Below are 23,642 nucleotides of genomic sequence, written 5' to 3'. Positions count from 1 at the left end.
TATTTTAGCGCTCTTACTTCTCAAAGGTAGCCTTTTGTTTTGCAGTACTCTGCTCTGTAAGAGCGGGAGGTTCATCAATCCTAAGGTCCATATAACCGAGAGTGGATAATATTATTTCTTTCCAATTTGAGAAATTAGATTTGTCTAACATGGGGATGTTACTAGAACCGTCAATGATGAAAAAACTTGGTACAATAAGAAACGAAAGAAAAAGACCTTATAATTGCTCAAACAAGACTTATGTTGAAAAGGTAAAAACTAAGATCCTTTATTATTTACATTTTTTGAGATAAGCATAATTGAGTCATTATCGTTTCACTTTGATGAAAACGATAATACTCATAGTTGTTTCGTCTCCTCAATTCATAAAGAATTGACTACAATTAGTGAAACTAGCAGATCATGTAACCATGAGGTAATTTAACACTATACCTTTGGGTACGAACATGCTTTATATACGTATCTACTATTACACCCCATGTGAATTTGGAACACAATGACCTACATTTAAATCGAATCATTGTTTTTATAAAGTCACATACAATCATAATACTGAATCTTAACACGGTCCAAAAAATCTTCAATCAACACAACTTAGATTACTTTAGTGATTGCATAAGTCAGTTAATCAAGATGTTTTATCACAAACATATTTGTATTATGGAGCATGCCCATGCACACATGATAATGCATATATATTCATGAAGAAATATGAATTATATCATCAAAAAATACAAATGCATGCTTCAATTTATATGCATAAATAAATTTTGATGAAAATACATCACAAATATCATGAATTTAGTCATAATTCATGCTTAAATATCATGCATAACTTAAATAACATCCAATGTATATAAAATGACATACCTTCATGATAATAAACACCTATAGAGCATGAAAAAATAATAAAAACATGCTCTTATGGGTAAAACCCAGGGTCCATAAGCTAGAATCGGTCTAAAAATGCTCTGAACTAGTCTGAAACGGCCCTGAACCAGTCAACCAAGGGCCTAAACCAGTTTTTGAATAGACGAAATGTACAAAGCTTATAAACCCCTAAAACCGAATGAGAAAACCATTGTTCCTTCATAGATTAAAAAAGCAGGTTTTTTACATTCAAGAACTGGTAAAAAACTGCTAGAAACCGATAAAAAATGGCTTTGAACCAGTCTCAAAATACCCCATATCGGTCACAAAACCAGTTCAATTTTAAATGGGTTTAAATAGTACATGGACTTTATTTCGAACCAGATCTAATTCAATCTGGATCTAGATCTAGTTTTAATGGATCATGAGTCAGATTCCTCTAGTCCAGATCTAAACCCATTATTATCGGGTCTCGGGTTGGATCCCACAATCCAGACTTACCCTGGATCCATATCTGGTCCAAATATGAGTTGGTTTGGATCCAAATCCATAACTCGATCCATATTCAAACCCGATCCTAAGATGATACATGTCAGATCCAAGAAACCCGACCTGATCCATACCTAGACCCGATCCATAAAAGATCCATGTTGGATCCAGATCCTGGATCAAGTTAGACCAGACCCGATATCTCAAATGGATCTGGGTCCAGTCCCATCCAGGTCAGGTCTGACCCAGACCTAGAACCCTAAATGGATCCGGGTCTGGTTCAATCCCAAGGTTCGAGTCTGGTCTGATCTCTGGGATCGGGTCCAAACGCCGGGTCCGGGTCTGGACTCAACCTGCTCGGACCAGGTTATCTATTAAAAAAAAACGGGTTTCAATTTTTGAGAAACCAAAAACATTCGGTTTCTCAGAAACTGAAAGGCACACTGACGGTGCCTGATAACCTCGCCCCCCCCCCCCGTTCGTTTATGTTGACGTCTACCGACGCCCCCCATTTCAGATGACGGGCACAGCACCGACAAGTCTGCCTGGGACGACGACCACCTCCCCCCGCACGACGATAGGTCCCTTCGCCATCGATGGCGTCAGCGAAGGTAAGTCATAATTTTTTTTTTGTGTTTCGCAGGCAACCTCAGCCGGTTGCCATCGCCACCGGCGACCGAGGCCAATGCAGCCGACGACAATGGCCAGTCCACGGTGACCAGCCGTCATCCGCCGATAGCTGCAGCAATAAAGGGCAGCTTGCCCGTTAGGCATTCCCTTTGGCCTGCGTTCACCGAAACATACACCACCGTCGACGGCCGCCTTTGACGGTCGGTCACGACGGCGGTAGGCAATGGGAAGCCTCCGGCGACCGGTGGTCTACGATGGATCCAGTCGTCGGCCGGTGGATGAAGGGTGAAAACCCGGTTCCATAATGGGTTTTTGACCCCCCCTATTTTTTTTAAGCTCCTCCATCTGGCGACATTGAGCTTCCATCACTGGCTGTCGCTAGCGGTGGTCAACCGAGGGTAGCCACCGGCATCGGCTGACCAGTAGTGGCCGTCCCTCGATGCCAGGGTCGTTCGCAGCACCGGCAGACCCCGTCGCGAGTGATCCTTAAAAGGGGCATAAAAAAAGCATTGAAGCAGAGGATTCATTGGGGGAAGCACATGACAGGGGCTTAAAAATGGTGCAAAATGGGATTCAGGCATCCCGTCGACCATCGCCGCCTTCGCGGGAGGGCAACAACAGCTGTCGATCCGCAGGTGGTGGTGCACCGAATAACTCCTCCCCCATCGCCATCCAACTTTTCAAAACTGAATGGGAGTCCGACCAGAAAAAAGTTCATCGATACAAATTCCTTTGTGTGCCACATGAAGAATGCCAGGTGTCGTCTGATCCATAACGTCTACCTTTATGTAGTTTTTACTTTTAGGTTTCAGTTATGGTTTCTATAAATGCCAACATTGAGTTATGGGACCCTGAGCCCAAATGAAAAAAGACACCTTGATTGCTCACATCCTCAATTTATAATGTGTGTAGGGTCAAAGCAGGTTATATGTTCCCCCCTCCAAACAGTTAGCTACATCTCATGATCGGGGTCCCAAAGAGCACCACATATGTAAGCATGTGTGTCTCGTATCCCTATGTTTGTCAGCATTAATTAGCGTTGAGTTTGATAAGATTGCAAAGACTTAAGTACCCTCTCCTTCATTGGTGCAAAAAAAATGACGGTTCTTGAAAATGAGTGATTGTAAAGACTTAAGTGCCCCGAAGATGATTATTTAAGACTCAGTCTCTGCACTGCAGGATTATCCGAGAAAGAAATCTCCCTTGGAGGAGGCCATGAACATCAACCCTCTCACTCTCTCTCTCCCTTGTATTTCTGCTTCTGTGCACATCCATTAGAAGATCATACATTGCTCCATCAAGCACCGACTGACCTATATATTGACTCTTGTGAAGCCTGATTCAGAGTTTTTACCCTTACAGGAGGAGGGTTTGGAGGCTTCTCCCAGCGTGGGTATCATCATTCAACTAAATGAGTTGTAGATCCTGATTCAGAGTTTTTACCCTTACAAGAGAGGGGTAAAACCTTATCTCACTCTCTCTCCCTACTTCTGTGCACATCCAACAAACGATCCAACATTTCTCCATCAAACACCGACTTACCTGCACACTAACTGTAGCATTGTTCAACTTGATGAGTTGTGGAACCTGATTTAGAGTTTTTGCCCTTACAGGAGGGGGGTTTGGGGGCTCCTCCCAGCGTGGGTAGCATCATTCAACTTGAAGAGTTGTGGAGTCTGATTCAAAGTTTTTATCCATTCATATTTTAAGGCATTAGATCTCATTTTTGAACATCCACGCATGTGCAGTTTGCTTTCATCATGTTCAGTTGCTTTCTAGATTATACTTTGAATTCTTGTGCATTTTAGATCTATCGATTTGTATGTAACCAGAGCTCATTTTAACTTGAATTTTTTACTGCAACTTCATGCATATGTCTTCATGCTCTCCACCAAAAATCAGATTATTCTGAGTTTGTTTGACCCACTTTAAAAATCGAGATTCAAAACCTGTTATTTTGCACCGTCAGGATTTTAGCAGAATCAGGACCAACTTACGGAAGTGATTTCTCCCTAACCAGAGATGATCTTTTCGATACGTAAAAATGGTTGTTTTCTAAATTGAATCTATTTTGTTCATACCAAATTTTAGCGATTTCTATGGTGTTTTCGTACCCGTTTCGGGTTAAAAACCATAACCCTGTCACCCTGTGTCATTTTAACGGCTCAGATTTTGATCCATTTTGTTTGAATTTTATTTTGCTAATGGAAGATCATTTTTCAATTCTGTAAAACGGGTTCTCTTTGTTTATGTGTCTAATTCATCTCTATAAATTTTCAGAATTTTTCATGGTCAATTACTATTTTATTTTGATTAAATACCAGAACCTTGTATCTAGATTTTATAAATGTTCTGATTTTGGCCCCCATATCATGACTGTTGTAGCACTTCTTCAACAAATCGTTATTTGATTGACAATATTCTTCAGCAAATTATTGTTATGATTTTTTTGAGTCTCTAATGAGTCTCTACTATGATTTGTAGTATTTTTGGGTCTTCAACGAGCCTCACAATGATTTATAGTATTGTTCGATCTTTTAACTATGATTTATAGTGCTTTGGGGTCTCCAACGAGCCCCACAACGATTTGTTGGGGTTTTCGGTCTTTTAACTATGATTTATAGTGTTTTTGGGTCTCTAACGAGACCCACAGTGATTTATAGTGTTGTTGGACCTCGCTATAGCGATTTGTAGTGTTTCTCGCTAAACACTACAGCGATTTGTGATACAAATCGCTATCCGAATCAGGACCAACTTGTCAGGGTCATATCTCCCTAACCAGAGATCGGATTTCAAATCCGTAAAAAGTGGTGTCTTCGTTATGAAGTCTAGTTTATTCCTGTAAATTTTCAGTGATTTCTATGGTCATTTGATACCTCATTTGGATCTAAAACCAGACCCCTATCAGTCTGCCTTATTTGAGTGACATAGGTTTTTATTTCATTTTGTAAGAGTCATATCTCCCAAACGGAAGATCATTTTTCAAATCCGTAAAAAGGGTTTTCTTCCTCTATGTGTCTAGTTTATATCTGGAAAGTTTTATAACTTTTTATGCTCATTTGATATTTCGAACCTGTTAAAAACCGAGACATGTTATAAAATGTTATAAAACTTAAAAAGTTTGAAACTTCCTCTATGTGTCTCGATTTTTAACAGGTTTGAAATATCAAATGAGCATAAAAAGTTATAAAACTTTCCAGATATAAACTAGACACATAGAGGAAGAAAACCTTTTTTACGGATTTGGAAAATGATCTTCCGTTGGGGAGATATGACTCTTACAAAATGAAATAAAAACCTATGTCACTTAAATAAGGCAGACTGATAGGGGTCTGGTTTTAGATCCAAATGGGGTATCAAATGACCATAGAAATCGCTGAAAATTTACAGGAATAAACTAGACTTTATAACGAAGACACCACTTTTTACGAATTTGAAATCCGATCTCTGGTTAGGAAGATATGACCCTGACAAGTTGGTCCTGATTCGGATAGCGATTTGTATCACAAATCGCTGTAGTGTTTAGCGAGAAACACTACAAATCGCTAAACATTACAGCGATTTGTGATACAAATCGCTATCTGAATCAAGACCAACTTGTCAGGGCCATATCTCTCTAACCAGAGATCGGATTTCAAATCCGTAAAAAGTGGTATCTTTGTTATGAAGTCTAGTTTATTTTTGTCAATTTTCAGCAATTTCTATGATCATTTGATACCCCATTTGGATCTAAAACCAGACCCCTATCAGTCTGTCTTATTTGAGTGACATAGGTTTTTATTTCATTTTGTAAGAGTCATATCTCCCCAACGGAAGATCATTTTCCAAATCCGTAAAAAGGGTTTTCTTCCTCTATGTGTCTAGTTTATATCTGGAAAGTTTTATAACTTTTTATGCTCATTTGATATTTCAAACCTGTTAAAAATCGAGACACTTAGAGGAAGTTTCAAACTTTTTAAGTTTTATAACATTTTATAATATGTCTCGGTTTTTAACAGGGTTGAAATATCAAATGAGCATAAAAAGTTATAAAACTTTTCAGATATAAACTAGACACATAGAGGAAGAAAACCCTTTTTACGGATTTTAAAAATGATCTTCCGTTGGGGAGATATGACTCTTACAAAATGAAATAAAAACCTATGTCACTCAAATAAGGCAGACTGATAGAGGTCTGGTTTTAGATCCAAATGGGGTATCAAATGACCATAGAAATCGCTGAAAATTGACAGGAATAAACTAAACTTCATAACGAAAACATCATTTTTTACGAATTTGAAATCCGATCTCTGGTTAGGGAGATATGACCCTGACAAGTTGGTCCTGATTTAGATAGCGATTTGTATCACAAATCGCTGTAGTGTTTAGCGAGAAACACTACAAATCGCTATAGCGAGGTCCAACAACACTATAAATCGCTGTGGGTCTCGTTAGAGACCCAAAAACACTATAAATCATAGTTAAAAGATCGAAAAACACTACAAATCGTTGTGGGGCTCGTTGGAGACCCCAAAGCACTATAAATCATAGTTAAAAGATCTAACAACACTATAAATCATTGTGAGGCTCGTTGGAAACCCAAAAATACTACAAATCATAGTAGAGACTCATTAGAGACTCAAAAAAATCATAACAATAATTTGTTGAAGAATATTGCCAATCAAATAACGATTTGTTGAAGAAGTGCTACAACAATCATGATATGGGGGCCAAAATCAGAACATTTATAAAATCTGGATACAAGGTTCTGGTATTTAATCAAAATAAAATAGTAATTGACCATGAAAAATTCTGAAAATTTACAGGAATGAACTAGACACATAAACGAAGAGAACCCGTTTTACATACTTGAAAAATGATCTTTCATTAGGAAAATAAAATTCAAACAAAATGGATCAAAATCTGAGCGATTAAAATGACACAGGGTGAAAGGGTTATGGGTTTTGACCCGAAACTGGTACGAAAACACCATAGAAATCATTGAAATTTGGTATGAACAAACTAGATTCAATTTAAAAAACAACCCTTTTTACGGATCGGAAAGATCATCTCTGGTTAGGGAGAAATCACTTCCGCAAGTTGGTCGTGATTCTGCTAAAATCCTGACGGTGCAAAATAACAGGTTTTGAATCTCGATTTTTAAAGTGAGTCAAACAAACTCAGAATGATCTGATTTTTGGTGGAGAGCATAAAGACATATGCATGAAGTTGCAGTAAAAATTTTAGATTAAAATGAGCTCTGGTTACATACAAATCGATAGATCTAAAATGCATAAGAATTCAAAGTATAATCTAGAAAGCAACTGAACATGATGAAAGCAAACTGCACATGCGTGGATGTTCAAACATGAGATCTAATGCCTTAAAATATGAATGGGTAAAAACTTTGAATCAGACTCCACAACTCTTCAAGTTGAATGATGCTACCCACGTTGGGAGGAGCCCCAGACCCCTCTCCTATAAGGGTAAAAACTCTGAATCAGGATCTACAACTCATTTAGTTGAATGATGCTACCCACGCTGGGATGAACCCCCCGGACCCCCCTCCTGTAAGGGCAAAAACTCTAAATCAGGCACATAAGTAGAGAGAGAAGGGAGAGAGAGTGAGAGAGTTGGTGTTCATGGCCTTCTCCAGGAGGAACCCTTTACCTCCCTTGATTTCTTCTCTAGAGAGAGAGAGGGGGTTTTACAGTGTTTTACGAAGAAAGAAGAAGAAGAAGATGACGATGGAGCAATGTAGGATCATCTGTTGGATGTGCACAGAAGTAGAGAGAGAAGAGAGAGAGAGTGAGAGGGTTGTTGTTCATGACCTTCTCTAGGAAGAACTCTTTGTTTCCCTTGATTTCTTCTCTAGAGAGAGAGGGTTTTACAGTGTTTTACGGAGAAAGAAGAAGAAGACATGTTTGTCTTTTTTTTGAACAGAAAAAGAAGACTTTGAAGAGTCAACATCATCCTCGACTTTCTGGATGGAGGACATGTTTGTCCTTTTTTTGAACTGTTTGTTTTTTCTTTTTTGAATGAAGGGCATTTTTGTCATTTTCTCAAACCATCACTTTATGAGAAGAATAGCAAGAAAGGGTACTTAAGTCTTTGCAACAACACCAGAGTCCGATGCAAAGTTATGTCAACATACACGGGAATACGAGCCCCATGTGCTTGTATACGTGGTGCTCATTCAAAGCCCCGAACACAGACGTGGGATTCAGTGAATCATCGGGGGCGAACATACACCACCCTCTCGTGTGTGGTGGTGGTGGTGGGGTTGAGTTGGAGGCATGACACTCATTTATGTATGTGAATCTTTCACATATCATATTAAATATGAATTTTTCACGTTCACGTAACCCCCTCCTCACACATGCAGTACTAAAGCTTTCATTAGTGTTTTGTGTCAAACCCGGTCACACCTAGGGTTGAACCTGATCTGAAATGTTCAACATTCTCGGCCAACTTAGCCAAGTTCAAAGAGGCAAGTGAAGCACATGAATTCCTTAAGGGAATGGTACACAAAGAGATTGGCATATGAGTATTACCTTCAAGAGAAGATTCGACCCATAAAACAAGAAGACAAAAGAAAAAGAAAGTATAATAGAGTACTATCCTACCTTATCTCCTTTGTGGGATGCGTTTGCTTTGCTAGAGCCCAAGAAGGAAGGAGTATGCATTGAAAGAAGACAATAGTAAGAGGAGGAAGGGCATTTCCAATTTCTTAATGGTCTTCACCTTGAATTCAAGCAAGTGTATTATTTGTTGCACAGATCCATATCCCCCACAATTGCATGAGACTGACTGTTGCTGAGTTGCACTATACAACTGACAAACTTTGTTAACTTATCAATGTTTGAAAAAGCGTGACAGTGTATGAGCTTAATTACCATAATGGGTTCATATCGGAGAGTAAGGTTTACAATAAAATTCAATTCTCTCCTGGCTGCACCCCTAGACTTTTGCATAGAAAAGTTTGTTAAAAAAAAGCCTTCAACAACCAAAGCCTTTGTATTTTCCATGCTATACGCACATCACAGTTTCTAAGTAACAGGATAGATTCAATGAAATGCCCATCCAATGTAGTTTTCATGACATCCCCTTTGCGCACCTTTTTAGGTGATGGTCTATCCATTCCAAGGAGGTGAACAAATTGTGTGGTCGATCTGTTCACAATAACTGTCAAGAATACGATTCGACTAGTGAAGAATACAAACTGTAACAAGTTCAGAGGAAAATGTTTATCACTATAACAAAGAAAGTATTTGAAGGAATATATCAGACGAACATGAACATTCCATTACGCACATACCAAAGATCCTGTTTCTTCGTTGAGATAGGGTGTAGTTATTTTGTCACTAGCACACTGCTCATGGTAAATAAGAGGGAGAGAATCAGCAAATAAATCTTAGAAATCTACCCATGAACTTTCATGAATTTAGCATATTTAATGTGAAACTCAAAGAATCTTCAACAAACACAAAAGAATAAAAGCAACGGTAGATTCTGGTACCCACTTCCAAATATCAGTAGATTCTGTACTTTTATTTTTGATTAAATATTCAACTCACAAGACCTATCCTTCATTAATGGGAGCAGGTTATATGTTCTCCCCTGGAACACACAGGTGCGTGTTCTCGGGTATGAATGAGCGCCACGTACGTAATCAAGTGGGGCTCGTTTCCCCGTGTATGTCAGCATCACTTAGCATTAGAGTTCGGTTTGTTTGCAAAGACTTAAGTACCCTTTCCCGCCATTAGCGTCATAAAATGATGTTTTGAGTAAAGGACAAAAATGTCTTCTCGTCAAAAGAGAGAAAGGGTTAAAATCATCATCGTTTTCGCCCTAAAGAGTAAACAATTTTGCCTTAATAGGAGTTTCTCGCAATATGTCACCCTAAACATTCTGGCTCACCTTTTGATGATGCGTCATTTGCTGTAACAAAATCTCTATTTGACGACGCAACCTTTGATGTCGTCTGTTGCTGCAGGATCACCCTTTATCGTTGTCTACTGCTGCCGGAGCACCCCTTTATCGTGGTCTGTTGCTGTCGGAGCACCTCTTTTCGTCGTCTACTACCGTTGGAGCGTAGTCGGAAAACCGTTGCCACCATCGGCTGCATCTACCTTCTAGGTGTTTCTCCTCCACTGTCGGATTAGCAAAACTTGTGTCCTTTCGGTGAGTTTTGTATAAGGTTTTCTTATGTAAACAAATCGATTTGTAAATGTGAATGTTAAATCTTACAACTGGCTATACTATTCATGCTAAATAACACCTATTTTCATATTGAAACAAATAGATTTGTACCTATTGAAATTCCACTAGAGGGGGGGTGAATAGTGAAATAAGATGCAGATCGATAAAATAAAAAATAAGGCAATAAGGCACAACACAATAAACACAGGATTTATACTGGTTCGGCCGAGTTACTGACCTACATCCAGTCCTCAAGTAAAACACTTGAGCCTTCCACTATAACATCCGAGTCACCGGATAAATAGTACAACACCCTCTTCCTCAGAGGTCTACTTCTCTCAACAGAGAAGGGAAACACCCTCTTCCCAAGAGGTCTACTTCTCTCAACAGAGAAGGGAAACACCCTCTTTCACAGAGGTCTACTTCTCTCAACAGAGAAGGGATACAACAGAGATCAGAAAGTTACAACACTTTCCTATAGAACCTTCAGAATGATATGCAGAGTATGAATGCACGTATGAAGATTCTCAGAATGATCTTTTTCTTTTCTTACACACTCTTGTATTTTTCTGAGAGCTTTTCTTGACTTTTTCTCTTTCTTTTTCTAAGCTCTTTTCTCAGAGTGTCAAGCAGGAATTTTTCTCGTTGAAAGCTTGCTTGTATTTTCACACTGTTCTGTTTGTATATATAGTCTTTAGAAAACTAGTCGTTGTCTTTTTGAAATGATTGTCCTTTTGGGATATGAGAAGTCAGGTCATTTCAAAAACAACTTAGTGTGAAAAGATAAGTGTACTATATTGCTTTTTCAAAAAGTCTTCTTTCCATACGAAGCATTTTTGGAGTACACTATTCGTTGGTGTATTTAGAATGAGTTATTCTTTGTATTAAGTATTTTCTCATAATAAATGTTCTGTAGTATTTTTGAACGTTGAAGTGTAGTTTTGTCTTTATTCTAATTAATGATTTGAGGTACATAAGTACTTCTTTACTTTAAATGAGTGTAAGTACAATGAGTGCTTTGAGATATTTATTTGTACATAGTCATGTTAAGTGTTTTCTTTATGTTGTGGTTTTCAAAGTCTTCAGAGAGAATGAGGACTACAAGAAAGTCGACATTCTTTGAGAAGGATATTAACAAGGATTTCTTACAGGAGGTATTTAATGCTTGTACAAGGAGAATGATGACTTCAAGTAAGTCGACATTCTATGGTTTTGTAAAAAGGTAACTAGAGTCTTTTCAAAACATATTATATTTATATTTTATGTTTATGAGTAAGTCGACATTCTATGGGTTTGTAAAAAAGTAACTAAAGTCTTTTCAACATATATTATATTTGTATTTAATGTTTATGAGTAAGTCGACATTCTATGGGTTTGTAAAAAAGTAACTAAAGTCTTTTCAACATATATTATATTTGTATTTAATGTTTATGAGTAAGTCGACATTCTTGAGTGTGGGTTTTATTTATAAATAAATAGACATTTCTCAAATGCTTTTGAGGTGGCATTTAATGCTTAAAGAAATAAATGGTCATTTCTTATTTTAATAAAATAATATTTATTTTCTCAAATTGTCAATTCTAAAATGAATGGTTGTGAAGTACACTAAATGCTTGAGTAATACTTATATTACAAATAGTCATTTCTCAAATAAATGCTTGTGTATTATCTTTTCATAATTTATCTTTTCTTACATAAATGTTTATGTATTATGAACCAAAATTTCTTACGTAAATGTTTGTGTATTATGAACTAATGCATTTTGTCTTTTCTTACATAAATGCTTATGTATTATGAACCAATACATCTTTTCACATTTTGTCTTTTCTTACATAAATGCTTATGTATTATGAACTAATACATCTTTTCACATTTTGTCTTTTCTTCATAAATGCTTATGTATTATGAACCAAAATTTCTTACGTAAATGTGTATTATGAATTAATTCATTTTGTCTTTTTCTTTCATATTTGAAATCATTAGCTTTTATATCTTTTCAAGTTGTCTTTTTCATAAATGCATGTTAGAAGGTACAATTAATGCTTTTGAAATCATGAGCTATTATATCATGTCAAGATGTCTTTTTCATAAATGCTTGTAAGAAAGTACAATTAATGCTTTTGAAATCATGAGTTATTATATCTTGTCAAAATGTCTTTTTCATAAATGCTTGTAGGAAGTACAATGATTTGTTTCAAAAAGGTGGTTTTGAAATGCTACAATATACATAACGTATCCTTTTATGAAAGCTTAACTTTTTGTAAATAAATGGCTTGTATGATTTCAAAGCATATAGTCTAATATGAAATATGCATGCTTCTGAAGGTTCTGTTACATATGACTCTAAAGAAGAAAAAAGTCTTCATCTTGAGGAAGCCGATCTTCTTGGATAATCTTTATGAGTGTATGGCCCATCAAGCTTTTTCTTCAAAGTAGTATGATTGCATCAAATAGTTGCACTTGATCAAGTTGTCTTCACTCTTCTTAAGTGAAATAACCTTGCATCAAATACTCGTTAAATACATAGCACATCATATCCAGTCATAATATAACATATTCAGTTTCACATATGAAAGCATATCATATTTATCATATCTCATGAAAGCATATCATGTATTTATCATGTATCATATATATGCATCATGAAAGCATATCATATTTATCATGTATCATCAAAACATAGTTTCTCAACATTCTCCCTCTTTTTGATGATGACAATATATGTTCCCCCTGTTACTAAGCCATATATATTATGATGATTTAAATATGATATCAGAAATAAAAAATGCATAGAAATAGTAATCATAAAAAAAATACCAAAATTAACATAAAAAAGTTTGTGTATGCTTCATGTGTATGAGATAAAGTGTTAAACGTTTTTCTCCTACATAGGAGAGGTAAGTTTTCTCTCCCCCTTTGTCATTGACAAAAAGGAGGGATCAGAGTCGAAGAGTTAATATTATAGACCAGGTTGAAGTAAGTTGAAGACAACAAGTCAAGAAATGGATTTCAAATAATACATGGGGTGATCCATTGTTTTGAGACAGAGTAAAGAAGGAAGTGAGCTCAATTCATGTGAGAGAGATGAATAGAGATAAAGTCAAGCTCAATTTTAAGTTGGGCGTATGAAGAGAGTGATGACAGACATGGATTTTCAAATAAGACATGGATAGGGACAAAAATAATTAATGAGTGATATGAGATGAAAGAGATAAATAAATGTCATGATTGCTTATTTAATATAGAAATAGTTTTTATGGAAATAGGTCATAGGGTGATCATGTGATGTGTACTTTGAAAGATATGATATTTTTGAAAGAAAAGAATGACTTAAAAAAAATGTGTGATGATTAATGTGTTCATATTTGTAATTTTTGTGAGTATACGTAAATATGAGAAGGACACACTTTGACTTTGAATAGTGGTAAGAGAGATGATGAGACAAAAAGATATTCATGAGTGAAGAGTAATAATTGCTTATATAAGAAGTGTTTTTATGGATATACGTGAAAGGAGTAAAAGTAGACATAAAGAAGGGTGATATGAATTTGTAGAGAGATAAGAGTGGTCATAATGTACAACAAACACTGGATGTATGACATAAAGTAAAGTTATGATTGATAGGAATTGATGTTTTGCTTGAAGGACATAGTTTTTGAAAAAGATAAATTGTAAGAGGTCAAAGATCACATATGGAGTCTCACTTCGTATGAGATAGAGAGAGAAAAAAAGTGGTACTAATAGTACTTATGAGAATAAAAAAAATGAAAGACAAGTTTTTCGAATAATTTTTCATAAAAGGTGTGAAGGATGAAAGGACGATAATAGATTGTACTGAGGATATGATATAACAGATGATGTAGTAAGATTTTACGTGAAATATGACAGCTTGATTTTGAAAAAGGTGGTGAAGAAAATAAGAAGGATAAACACTTGATTTATTTAACATAAAGTTTAGTGAAGTGTCTTGATAGGAGGAAAGGAAGTCATGAAAAGGGATATATCACTTGAAAAAATAACATAAGTGAGGAACACAATATCATGTTGAATCTCGGATAGCTTATCGTAAGAGAGGTTTTCACAAGAAGACAAAAGTGATAAAAGGTGTTATGAGATGAGTGATGTGAACAGAGTCATGATAGCTTTACTTAATATTATTTTTTCTTATGGATATGAGTGAAAAGGAAATAGGAGAAGGAGTTATTATTGATGTGTACTTGAAAGATGACAAGTTGAAAGACATAAAGAATGTGTCATGATGAATGTGTTTTTATGAGTGTTTAGAGTATACGTGAATATAGTTTGAAAACATGATCAGGAAATTGTTCATTTTTAAAACCTGGAGGTTGTTTTATATAAACTTGTTCATTTATAAAACCATTTAGAAAAGTACTTTTAACATTCATTTGATATAGTTTAAAATCCATATAGCTTGCATATGCTAAAAACATTCTTATAGATTCAAGTCTAGCAACAGGAGCAAATGTTCTTTGATGATCATCTTTATTAGATTCAGCTGAGTTATCTAAAAGAAAATCTGTACTTTCAAGATCATCATCATTAGTCTTATTATGAACAGATTGACCAATAGACTCATTAAAACTGACATGCATAGATTCTTCAATAGTATTAGTACTCTTATTGAAATATAGCATGCAATATTAACAGCTTCAGCCCAAAAATATTTAGCAAGATTGTTATGTTGAAGCATAGTTCTGGCAGATTCTTGAGGGATTCTATTCTTTCTTTCTACTACACCATTTTGAGGTGCAGCTCTAGGAAAGGCAAAGTTATGTGAAATACCATGCAAGTTACAAAAAAAAGGTCATTATCAAATTCTCCTCCATGGTCACTACGAATTTTAACAATTGAAGAGGATTTTTCATATTGTAATTTTTTCATAAAATTTCAATTTCACAAAACGTATTACTTTTGTTTTTCAAAAATATTACCCAAGTGAATCTTGAGTAATCATCAATAATGACAAAAGCATATTTATTATGATTAAGACAAGCATCACAAAAAAAATAGTCTCTTTTAAATGGTATTTTAGGTAACCCACGAACCAAGTTATTTTTAGCCATTTTAGAGATATATTTAAAGTTAACATGACTCATTCTCATATGCCATAAATTTTGAGTCATTATTTGCTTATGAGACAATGTTCAATAATATTATTCATATACATTATTTTTCTTTATACCTTTTAAAACAATATTTTCGTTTGTGTCCACTATGAGGCATGCATCATGTTTAAAACATACATTATATCCTATGTCACACATTTGACTGATGCTTAAGAGATTATGTTTTAAACCTTTAACAAGGAGAACGTCTTTGATAAGAGGTTTATCGATATTACCAATATTGCCAGTACCAATTATCAAACCTTTGTTGTTATCTCCAAAGGTGACGGTTCCTCCTTCTTTTTGATGAAGAACAGCAAAAAGATCTGGATGTCCTATCATATGTTTTGAACATCCACTATCTAATTTCCATCTGTTCTTCTTTTTCAATACCTGCAATAGATCAAGTAGAAACTCTTTTTGGTACCCGATCGGGTCCCTTTTTGTTAGATTTTGGAACCCATATCCATTTTGATTTGGGTTTATCAATAATCTTAGAGGAGTACAAGGAATTAAAATTAAGATTATAATACTCCTTTTTAGGTTTAAAAGAACATTTGACAAAAGTGGTCTTTTGATTCATACAAGAAGGTTTGCTGAAATGAGAGTAACCAATACCATTCTTGTAAAAAGAGAATTTTTGAGAGGATAGGAGTTTATCCAAGTTCTCTTTTCCCTTGGTAAATTTGAAAACCGTTTTCATAAGGTTTCCAGTTTTACTTTTTAATTCTGAAATTTCTACTTGAAGATTTTTAGTCATGGAACTAGTAGAAGAGATTTCAGAAGTAAGCATAAAATTTTTCTTTTTCAACTCAGAATTTTCAATACTGAGTTTTTCATTTTTCTGGGAAAGCTCTAAATTTTTAGATTTTAAAACTTTATTTTTGAGACTCATTTTTCTAGATTCTTCAAATAGTTCTTGAAAAGCATCTAGAAGTTCTTCAAAGGAAAAGTCAGAAATTTCACTTACAGAGCTTTCATTTACCATGAAGCACATGTTTGCAGTTTCGGCTTTATCATCACTTGACTCTTCACTGGTGGATGGTTCTGAATCATCCCATTGAGCATGGAGAGTCTTCTTCTTGAAGAACCTTTTCTTTGGTTCCTCGACTTTAGATCTTCTCATTAGTAGAGGACAGTCACGTTTTACGTGACCTGGCTTATTGCATTGATAGCACATGGTGTCTTCTTTAGAATCCTGCTTTTCTTTGAGTATTTTGGAAAACCTGTCCTTTCTCATGAAGCGTTGGAAACTTCGGGTAAGAAGAGCCATTTCAGAATCTTTTTCTGAATCATCATCCTCTGAGAGAGTTGGGAAGGCAAGATTTTTCTCTGTAGGTTGTTCTTCTTCCCTTCTTTCCTTCATATGAACTTCATAGGCCATAAGATTGCCTATTAAGTCATCCAGAGTAAGCTTGGAAAGATCTTGGGCTTCTTCTATAGCTGTAGTCTTTTTATCCCAATCAGTTGTGAGAGATCTCAAGATCTTTTTTACTTTATCAGTCTGGGAATGAGTTTCTCCCAGAGATTTAAGATCATTGGTGATATTGGTGAATCTAGTGAACATTTCAGTAATGGTTTCATCTTTGATCATCTTGAAAAGTTCGTATTTTCGAACCAATAATGAGATCTTAGCTTCTTTTACTCTGTTTGTTCCCTCATGAATAACTTCCAGAGAATGCCAAATATCATGAGCAGAATCACAAATGGATATTCTGTTAAATTCATTTTGGTCTATGGCACAATATAGAGCATTCATTGCTTTTGCATTTAAGTTTGCCATTTTTCTTTCTTCATCAGTCCATGAAGAGTAGTCTGATGTAGGAGAAGAATATGGACATTCTACAATTTTCCATACAGCAAAATCTACAGACTTAAGAAATATGGTCATTCTACATTTCCAGTAGCCATAGTTAGTGCCATTAAAAAAAGGAGGACGAGATGAGTGTTGACCTTCAATATCACGAGCATAAGAAGTTGATGCCATTTTGTGCCGGAAGACTTGTTATGTAGAAACCAGCAGAACCTGCTTTGATACCAAATGAAATTCCACTAGAGGGGGGGTGAATAGTGAAATACGATGCAGATCGATAAAATAAAAAATAAGGCAATAAGGCACAACACAATAAACACAGGATTTATACTGGTTCGGCCGAGTTACTGACCTACATCCAGTCCTCAAGTAAAACACTTGAGCCTTCCACTATAACATCCGAGTCACCGGATAAATAGTACAACACCCTCTTCCTCAGAGGTCTACTTCTCTCAACAGAGAAGGGAAACACCCTCTTCCCAAGAGGTCTACTTCTCTCAACAGAGAAGGGAAACACCCTCTTTCACAGAGGTCTACTTCTCTCAACAGAGAAGGGATACAACAGAGATCAGAAAGTTACAACACTTTCCTATAGAACCTTCAGAATGATATGCAGAGTATGAATGCACGTATGAAGATTCTCAGAATGATCTTTTTCTTTTCTTACACACTCTTGTATTTTTCTGAGAGCTTTTCTTGACTTTTTCTCTTTCTTTTTCTAAGCTCTTTTCTCAGAGTGTCAAGCAGGAATTTTTCTCGTTGAAAGCTTGCTTGTATTTTCACACTGTTCTGTTTGTATATATAGTCTTTAGAAAACTAGTCGTTGTCTTTTTGAAATGATTGTCCTTTTGGGATATGAGAAGTCAGGTCATTTCAAAAACAACTTAGTGTGAAAAGATAAGTGTACTATATTGCTTTTTCAAAAAGTCTTCTTTCCATACGAAGCATTTTTGGAGTACACTATTCGTTGGTGTATTTAGAATGAGTTATTCTTTGTATTAAGTATTTTCTCATAATAAATGTTTTGTAGTATTTTTGAACGTTGAAGTGTAGTTTTGTCTTTATTCTAATTAATGATTTGAGGTACATAAGTACTTCTTTACTTTAAATGAGTGTAAGTACAATGAGTGCTTTGAGATATTTATTTGTACATAGTCATGTTAAGTGTTTTCTTTATGTTGTGGTTTTCAAAGTCTTCAGAGAGAATGAGGACTACAAGAAAGTCGACATTCTTTGAGAAGGATATTAACAAGGATTTCTTACAGGAGGTATTTAATGCTTGTACAAGGAGAATGATGACTTCAAGTAAGTCGACATTCTATGGTTTTGTAAAAAGGTAACTAGAGTCTTTTCAAAACATATTATATTTATATTTTATGTTTATGAGTAAGTCGACATTCTATGGGTTTGTAAAAAAGTAACTAAAGTCTTTTCAACATATATTATATTTGTATTTAATGTTTATGAGTAAGTCGACATTCTTGAGTGTGGGTTTTATTTATAAATAAATAGACATTTCTCAAATGCTTTTGAGGTGGCATTTAATGCTTAAAGAAATAAATGGTCATTTCTTATTTTAATAAAATAATATTTATTTTCTCAAATTGTCAATTCTAAAATGAATGGTTGTGAAGTACACTAAATGCTTGAGTAATACTTATATTACAAATAGTCATTTCTCAAATAAATGCTTGTGTATTATCTTTTCATAATTTATCTTTTCTTACATAAATGTTTATGTATTATGAACCAAAATTTCTTACGTAAATGTTTGTGTATTATGAACTAATGCATTTTGTCTTTTCTTACATAAATGCTTATGTATTATGAACCAATACATCTTTTCACATTTTGTCTTTTCTTACATAAATGCTTATGTATTATGAACTAATACATCTTTTCACATTTTGTCTTTTCTTCATAAATGCTTATGTATTATGAACCAAAATTTCTTACGTAAATGTGTATTATGAATTAATTCATTTTGTCTTTTTCTTTCATATTTGAAATCATTAGCTTTTATATCTTTTCAAGTTGTCTTTTTCATAAATGCATGTTAGAAGGTACAATTAATGCTTTTGAAATCATGAGCTATTATATCATGTCAAGATGTCTTTTTCATAAATGCTTGTAAGAAAGTACAATTAATGCTTTTGAAATCATGAGTTATTATATCTTGTCAAAATGTCTTTTTCATAAATGCTTGTAGGAAGTACAATGATTTGTTTCAAAAAGGTGGTTTTGAAATGCTACAATATACATAACGTATCCTTTTATGAAAGCTTAACTTTTTGTAAATAAATGGCTTGTATGATTTCAAAGCATATAGTCTAATATGAAATATGCATGCTTCTGAAGGTTCTGTTACATATGACTCTAAAGAAGAAAAAAGTCTTCATCTTGAGGAAGCCGATCTTCTTGGATAATCTTTATGAGTGTATGGCCCATCAAGCTTTTTCTTCAAAGTAGTATGATTGCATCAAATAGTTGCACTTGATCAAGTTGTCTTCACTCTTCTTAAGTGAAATAACCTTGCATCAAATACTCGTTAAATACATAGCACATCATATCCAGTCATAATATAACATATTCAGTTTCACATATGAAAGATATCATATTTATCATATCTCATGAAAGCATATCATGTATTTATCATGTATCATATATATGCATCATGAAAGCATATCATATTTATCATGTATCATCAAAACATAGTTTCTCAACACCTATCACCTTCTGGGCGTCGAAAAACAGTTATCACGATTTGTTCTTATGAAGGCCAAACATTACAACGATATGATGGATAAATTTCTACAATGATTTATAAGTTTGAATTTAACAATGATTTATACATTTAATGCAGTAGCAATTTGTTCGATGCAGCAACGATTTATACGTTTCAAGCAATAGCGATTTATGATTCATGATTTATACATTTAAAGCAGCCACGATTTATACATTTAATGTAGTAGCGATTTATGATTTACAACGATATGCACTTATGAAGGGTTTGATTTCTATAACGATTTGTAAGTTTGAAGTAGTGATTTGTGTGTTCGATGCAATAACGATTTATACGTTTGAAGCAGTAGACATGTGTATTTATGATTTATGAAGTTACCACTATTTGTACTTAAGTTTGCTAAATCATACTACAATGTTTACTTACGAAGCTAAAACATTACAACAATATGTACTTATGAAGGGTGCGATTTGTACAACGATTTATACGTCTAAAGCAGCAACGATTTATACGTTTGATGCAGTAGCGATGTGTAATTATGAAGTTACCTCGATTTGTACTTAATTTTGCTAAATCATACTATAATGTTTACTTATGAAGTTAAATTTACGTGTTTTGCAGGTTATAATTGCCTTCACCATTGGAGGGGATGACTCTTGAAGAAATCATCCGCCAATCTGATATATATGAGGGTTATGTAAAGTACCAAAATATAATGAACATTGAGAATGAAAAAGACAGAAACAAATTGTTGGATATTTATTATGCGGAGCTTGATCCATCAGATATTGAAGATGAAAAGCAAACGAAGAAAGCTGATGAAGAACTAAAGATGATGAAGAAGAATGACGAAGAGAAGGAAAAGCAAAAGCAAAAGCAAAAGAAAGAGGAGGAGAATGGAAACCACGTGCACTTATGAGGCAAAAGGATTTCTTTTTGCCCACCATGCAAAAATAAATCTACATGCAGATCATTCTCCATGTTATCGGTCATGATCGTCAGTTGCATCGCACTATACTATGCATCGAGTTGTTATTTACCGTGCCAATAAAAGAAACGACTTATCGTATATGTGTGTTGATGATAGTGATTCACGTGACAGCGATTTCAATTTTAATCGCTAAATAAACAATGATCTGAATACGCAAATCACAATCACAATCGCCCAATAATGTAAATGCCGCACACACACATTTCAATATCGTAATACAAATATCTTAAAATCGACACTAGCAAACACATAATATGTTACAAATCGATATACATATCGCATAATATATTACAAATCGATACAAAAATTCAACATAATAGCTTACAAATTGATATTAACAAACAAAACAATATCTCGCAAATCGATAGTATGTTACTATAACCGCGATTTATGTTATACTATTCTAATATTTTTTATAAAACCGTGTATGTACTTATGAAGGGTGTGATTTATACATCAATTTTTAAGTTTGAAGCAGCGATTTGTATGTTTAAAGCAGGAACGATTTATACGTTTGACGAAATAACGATTTATACTTGCTTATGATAGCGATTCACGTGCCAGCTATTTAATTACATGTACGAAGCTTTGAAGCGATTTTCATAGAAATCACTAAATGAGCAACAATTTGAACATGCAAATGACCACCTCATGTCGCTACAATATAAATTTCTCACACACAGGTTTCAATTACGTACTATAAATATATAATAAATCGACACTAGAAAGCACTTAATATTTTACAAACCGTTACATATATCCCATAATATATTACTATACATAAACCCATACCCTAAACCCTAAACCCTAAACCCTTAATATCTTACCAAACCCTAACCCTAAACCCTAATATATTACTAAACCCTAAACCCATAATATATTACTAAACCCTAAACTATAAACCCTAATGCCTAAACCCTAAACCCACAATATATCACTAAACCTTAAACCTAAATCCTAAACTCTAAACTTAAACCCTTAACCCTAACCCTAAACCCTATACCCTAACCCCAAACCCTAACCCTAAGCCCTAAATCCTAAAACCCTAAACCTCAACACTGTAAACCGTAAACCCTATACTATGACAATATTTTTGTAACAAAGGCAAATCAACTAAACATTACAACGATTTTTAAGATATCGATAGGAATTTCCATATCGATTGAAGATATTGTTTTGATTATTAATAGCGGTTTAAGTTTACATTTTGATTCTAAATATCGATTTTTAAGATATCAATACGAATTTCCAAATCGATTTAAGATATTGTTCTGAATCTTAATATCGATTTCTTTGCTGATTCTTAATATCTATTTAAGATATTATTTTGATCGATTTAAGATATTGTTTTGATTCTAAATATCGATTTGTAAGATATCAATAGGAATTTTCATATCGATTTAATATGTTGTTTTGATTCGTAATATCGATTTCTATGCTGATTCTTGATATCAATTTAAGTATTGTTTTGATTATTAATATGAATTTAAGAATACATTTTGATTCTAAATATCAATTTTTAAGATATCAATACGAATTTTCAAATCGATTTAAGATATTGTTCTGAATCTTAATATCAATTTCAATGCTAATTCTTAATATTGATTTAAGATATTGTTTTGATTCTTAATATCGATTTAAGATATTATTTTTATTTTAAATATCGATTATGGCGTCTTTGTAATAAAGTATATTGAAGCAATATACTATGGACGAGCACCAGAATTCACCACTGTATATTGTACACTTAAACATGTTTTATTATCCTATATTATTGCTGACTATATTTCTATATTGATCTAACTTTGGGTTTTTTTAGGATGATATACCTTGATTCTGCACATAACTATGCAAAAAATTGATGAATTTTCTAATTGCGAAAGATACAAAACCCTGGACTGCAAGATTGCCTAGAAAGCAACGAAGGACACGAGCCCCCCAGGAGTAAGAGGAAATGGTTTTAAACGTCTATTTGTTCTCAAGGATAACATAAAGAGGGTTACGTTCTACTGCTGAGAGAGAGCAATTTTTTGTTCAACATTCAATTTTTCGAACATGACAATTTTTTGGTGTACAAACATTTGTAACAGATTTTGTAGACTGTGTATACATATTTTGTAATATTGTGTACAAAATTCACATTGATCCATAAACCAAAATTACGCACCTAGCACATGTGTTGAAAACGCAAATCGCCACCTCAAGCGCGCAAATTGCAATAATGTCAATTCCACAAGCACACGTTTTAAAATCTTAATACAAATATCTTGTAAATCGACATATCTTACAAATCGATATAATATTACATAATATATTATAAATTGATTTTTAATATCGATATTATATCAATTTTTGTGAGATATTATTTTGTTTGTTAATATCGATTTGTAAGATAATATGTTGAATTGTCGTATATTGATTTGTAAGATATTATGTGTTTTGTAGTGTCGATTTGTAAGATATTATTTTGATTATTAATATTGATTTGTAATATATTATGTTGAATTGCCGTATATCGATTTGGAAGGTATTATGTTGAATTTTCGTATATCGATTTGTAAGATACCAAGCCAAAGTGAAGTAAAAATTCTTACCCGCTTTCTTAGAAGTGGGAACTTCAGGGTCATTAATTGATGAAATAAGAAAAGGTTCATCAGCGAGTTCAATCTTTGGCTTCTTAATGTCAGTCTGATTACAATTTTTGTCAGCACACCCTTTCTTTGTAAAATCTTATGCTATTTTGTTTGTTAATATCGATTTATAATACATTATGCTGAATTGTCGTATATCGTTTTGTAA

At 34.2% G+C, this 23,642-nt stretch overlaps 1 long non-coding RNA gene across 1 annotated transcript; it reads left to right on the top strand.

Moving 5' to 3' along the window:
- Positions 1 to 1,840: 1,840 nt before the first annotated feature.
- LOC149814588 (uncharacterized) lies at positions 1,841 to 20,665 on the top strand. Its single transcript, XR_016427925.1, has 3 exons — positions 1,841 to 1,970; positions 9,965 to 10,152; positions 20,474 to 20,665. It is a non-coding gene; the product is annotated as an uncharacterized LOC149814588 (long non-coding RNA).
- Positions 20,666 to 23,642: the final 2,977 nt, after the last annotated feature.

The sequence above is a fragment of the Nuphar pumila genome, chromosome 15 (assembly GCF_984573655.1).
Source record: "Nuphar pumila chromosome 15, dmNupPumi1.hap1.1, whole genome shotgun sequence".
Lineage (NCBI taxonomy): Eukaryota > Viridiplantae > Streptophyta > Magnoliopsida > Nymphaeales > Nymphaeaceae > Nuphar > Nuphar pumila.
The sequence above is the reverse complement of the archived record's forward strand: the minus strand, read 5'-3'. Positions and strand labels throughout refer to the sequence as shown.